The sequence below is a fragment of the Dendrobium catenatum genome, unplaced genomic scaffold (assembly GCF_001605985.2).
Source record: "Dendrobium catenatum unplaced genomic scaffold, ASM160598v2 fragScaff_scaffold_1463, whole genome shotgun sequence".
Taxonomy (NCBI): domain Eukaryota; kingdom Viridiplantae; phylum Streptophyta; class Magnoliopsida; order Asparagales; family Orchidaceae; genus Dendrobium; species Dendrobium catenatum.
In genome coordinates, this window is record NW_021319925.1 from 163,657 (window position 1) to 168,410 (window position 4,754).

Here is a 4,754-nt window from a genome sequence, read left to right on the forward strand (position 1 = left end):
GGAGAGGATAGGCTCAAGTCAAAGTGGTTTTGACCACTTTGCGTTAGCCTAAAGGCTGACTCAAGTCAACCCAAGGGATATGCTGACTAGGGTAGATGTGTTAGACCTAGGGCTACCCCATGGAAGGGTTGGTTGGGTTTAATTGAGTTTAGTTAAAGAAATGGTTTAAGCTAAGGTGGTTTTGGCCACTTTGGGTTAGCCTAATTCCTAACCCAAGTTGACCCAAGGGTTGGGTTTACTAGGGAAGATGTATTGGGTCAAGAGGAACCCAATGCCACCATTGGTTTGATCCAAGTATGCTAGGGTTGGAGTTTGGCTCAAGGGTAATCTTCTTTTGGAAACTTGGGTATAGCCAAGTGGCTAACCCAAGTGGGACCATGTCTTAGGTCTTTATGAGGGGTCTCTTGAGGATCCAATGGCTCACCCCATAAGTTTGAATGGGTTTTGGGGAGTCTTCGTCAAACGGTTCGAAAAGGTAGAAGTGCATGGAAGATTTATATGAACTTGGTCAACTAAGTTGACATAGGGTCAAGGGTTAGGTCCATTGAGTTCAAATTGATTATGTGAACCCAATGGAGGTGGTTTTATCTCAAGGAGAGGTCATTTGGTTTAAAATGGTTGTTTGAACCCTTAAGGGCTACTTTGGTTAACCATGATTGACTTAATCAACCAGGCCTTTTCTCTAGTGTGGTTTTAGGTCCAATGTGTTCCTGATGATATTTAGGATCCATTGGGGTAGGTTTTGAAGGTTGATATGGGGAGGCCATATTGATTTTTTTTTGGGAGGGGGGGGAGACCAAAACACCCATTTAAAAGTCATTTTAATAATTTTGACCCCTGGTTAATCCTAGGTCAAACTGGGTCTAGATAAGTGTGGTTTATTAGTAATCATGCTATATTAGAGTCCATGAACATGGTCAAAGGTCTTTATGAGGTTGTCAAGGTCAATTTTCATAAGGTGGAACGACATAGGCTATAAATATTTAAAGGTTTTGTAACCTATGAAAATAAAATTAGTTTTATGGTTAAGAGGCCTCAGAATGAGCTCAAATTTGGAGGACTAGCTCTAGAGATATGCCAGGTCGATATGCAACTAATAGGTCTTGAAGTAGAGATCATTAGTTTGGATTTCCTAGTAATAGAAAATTCACCCATAAAGGGTTTCACGACTCAGGCTTTTGGCCATAGATTTAGAATTTAATAGTTTGGATTTGAATGGATATTTAAATGTGATTGACTAAATCTTGAATTGTTCTTACCAATTATAATCAATTGAAGGATTCAGGTTGATTGAACATGATTTGAATGTCAAATGAAGGTTTGGATTGAACGTTAGAATCAAATATTGGATTGGGATTGATTAGGATCTCTATAATTGACAAGTGGGTGATTATCAATAATTAGATTACCAAGTAGAAGTCTGGCTAGGTCTTGATGACCTTATATAATAATAAGGTCAGTAATGATCGAGACTAATTCTATTTAGTCCACAGGGTTTATGTAACTAAATATAGAAAAAACACTAGACGTAACCAAATATCCTACCTTACTTTTAAATGATATATTATACTTAATATAGAACATAATATACATGCATTAATATAATATGACATATATAAAATAGATGTAGAGAAATTGCTTGATATGATAAGTATATTGATATATATGGGGTGACATGTAGATAAAAATAAGGTATAAATTATAAACATGCATTATTAGTTCATAAGTTTACCTGTTGCATTAAAAAGTTATTCCAAGCATCACATGGTTCACATTTCACAATGTCGTGCTGACCTAACTAAGAGATGCACCTATTCAGTCTTATAGTTGAATGAATTTACCAGAGTATCAATAGACGTACTACCCAAGCAAATTATTTTGAATTAAAATAGGCAATTATCTAAATGGTATAAAATTCTCAGTTTGGAGGAACTCCGTTTGAAGATCTTAACTTACATTTAACTAGTGTTTTTAAAAAATTGTTTAACTTTTAAGTACAATGTTATCAATAATGATTCCATTAGACTTAGTATGTTCTCATTTTCTATAAAGAATAAGGGTGAAATGTTGTTAAATTCTTTGCCCCGAAGCTCTATCATCACTTGGAATGAGTTGGCTCATAATATCCTTGCAAAGTATTTCCAACCTTAAAAAATTGCTAAACTTTGAAAGGTTATCACTTCCTTTGCCCAGTTTGAAGGAGAATCTATTTATGAAAATTGGGAGAGATTTAAGGATATGCTTAGGAAATGCCCTCACTATGTTTTACCTAATTTGTTAGGTATTCAAACCTTTTATAATAGATTTGCATGATTGGTTTGTTCAATCATAGATGATGTAGCTAGGGGATCATTTATGTCTAAGCCATTTAAGGATGCTTATGAATTGATTGAGTAAATGAATAATAATAATTTTTAGTGGTCTATTAAAAGAGGGGATCCCAAGAGAGTAACTGAAGTTTATGAATTTTGGATCCTAAAAGAGCAGATGAAGTTTAAGATTTTAATGATTTGTGAATTCATAAAGCTCAGGTGGCTATTATTTCAATGAAATTATATACTACGGAAGTTAGGTCCAAAACAAATAGGAATAAAAATTACCCTAACTTAGCTAGTGATCCTAGATGTATGAATGCTCGAGACCATATTATGCAGCTATATAGTGTTACCCTTTAGGATTTGGACAATTTAATCATGTTAGGAATGGGAAGATACCATTAAAAGATGTTGCTATGCAATTAGGAATTCAACTGCAATATAAAGGTAATGCTTTTAGAAAAATAGAAGATCATATAGGGCTCTTTGCTAGATTGATTAGCAACCTAAAGCTGGAAGAATAAAGTAATAATATTTAACTTAGAAATTGGAATGATTTGGGAAACCCATACAAGGATAAAGTTCTACCTTGAAAGAATAATGGTGATGAAGAACATTTAGAAAGTGAAACCTCTATTGAACCACCTGATCCTATAAAGAAATATAAAAAACTAATTAGGAAGGTTGTAGAGACACCTACACCACCCTTTTTTCAGAGGTTGATTAAATAAAATCTTGATTAATAATTCTCTAATTTCTTAAAGGTGTGTAAGAAACTGAATATCATCATACCCTTCTATGAATCCTTAGAGTGGATGCCCAGCTATTCAAAGTTCATGAAGGATATTTTGAATAAGAAAATGAAGAAAGGGCAATTTGAAATAGTAGTATTAACTAAAAAGTGTAGTGTTATTATTTTAAAAAAATTTTTTGAGAAACTTAAACATCCTGGTAGTTTCACAATTCCTTGATGTATACGTGATAAATTCGATGAGAGAGCATTATGTGATATAGGATTAAGCATTAATCGCATGCCCCTTTCAATCTTCAAAAGATTAGATAGAAGAGAGGATCAACTTACTTCAATTACTATTCAATTATCATATAGATCTTTAACCTATCTAAGAGGTGTAATAGAAGATGTGTTGATTAAGATTAATAAATTTATTTTCACTATTGACTTTATTATGCTTGATATGGAAGAAGATAGAGAAATACCTCTCATTTTAGGAAAATAGTTCTTATCCATTAGGAAAGCCATGATTGATTTGTAAAAAGAGGAACAAAATTTGAGGCTTCAAGGTCAAGAGATTACTATTTATGTGTTAAAATCTATAAAATTTTCTCAATAGAAGTATAAAGATTTTCTTAGAGTTGGTTTTGAAGACAATATTTCACACAGTAAGAAGAATGAAAGAATATAAATATCCTTCATCTAACTATCGAACACTAATATCTAAGTTACATTGCTTGTATTGATTCTCACTACTTATCTAAATTTATATTATTCATATTGACCATCACATGTCCTTACTATTACATGTTAATACTGGTTTGGATTTAATGGTTACATGCATGTTATTTTTATTGCCTTACATTGATTATAGTTAGAAGTTTTGATTGATTACTAAGCTATTGGCTCACTCTAAAATTTAATATATATTTTTAGGAAGCATTTAGGATAAAGTGGAGCGAGGCTAATCTAATTTTAGAATTTTAGGAATAGATCTATGTTATTTCTATTTTATTCTTTTATAGTTGGAAGTACTAAAAGATATATTGGTGAACTAATTAAAATTTTAGCTATGGAAAATATATTTTAATGAATAATGAATTAGTGGAATGATTTGATGTATATGGGTTCTTCTACTGAGTTTTATTAGATAAATGGATTTAGTAGTGCATGCCCCAAGATCTAAATTAGAAGATTTATCTAATTTATGTTTTTAATCATCTACTAGAGCTTCTATAATTCATCAATATAAATTAATATATTTATCAAAAGTAATTAAATATCATATACATTAAATTATTTCACTGCTTTCATTCACTAAAATTATATTTATAATAACAAAATCACTAACAATCAATAATCTATTAAAAACTCCTTGCTACAAAAGAATAAAATAAAATTATAAAATAAAAGAAGAAACTTGAATATCTCAATTCACCGGACCTCAAATCCGTACATCATATAATGACCTTATAAAGCCTAGTAGAAACACAAAACTCACTAAATATTCCAATAAAAGATTTAAGTAATCAATCAACACACTCATGTCAATATATATAATCAATGTGTTCAATATTATCAATGATCATTCATCACTGGTACGATTCAATATGATCAATATTGAGAAGAAAACATTATCATGCTTAAATCCATAAATTTATAATAGGTGTGAGAAAAAAAAATATAAGTGATCAATACATTAGTGA

The 4,754-nt window shown here is 31.3% G+C and overlaps 1 non-coding gene across 1 annotated transcript; it reads right to left on the minus strand.

Moving 5' to 3' along the window:
- Positions 1–2,160: 2,160 nt before the first annotated feature.
- LOC114580993 lies at positions 2,161–2,266 on the minus strand. The gene has a single exon (XR_003702794.1). It is a non-coding gene; the product is annotated as a small nucleolar RNA R71 (small nucleolar RNA).
- Between the last annotated feature and the right edge of the window lie 2,488 nt (positions 2,267–4,754).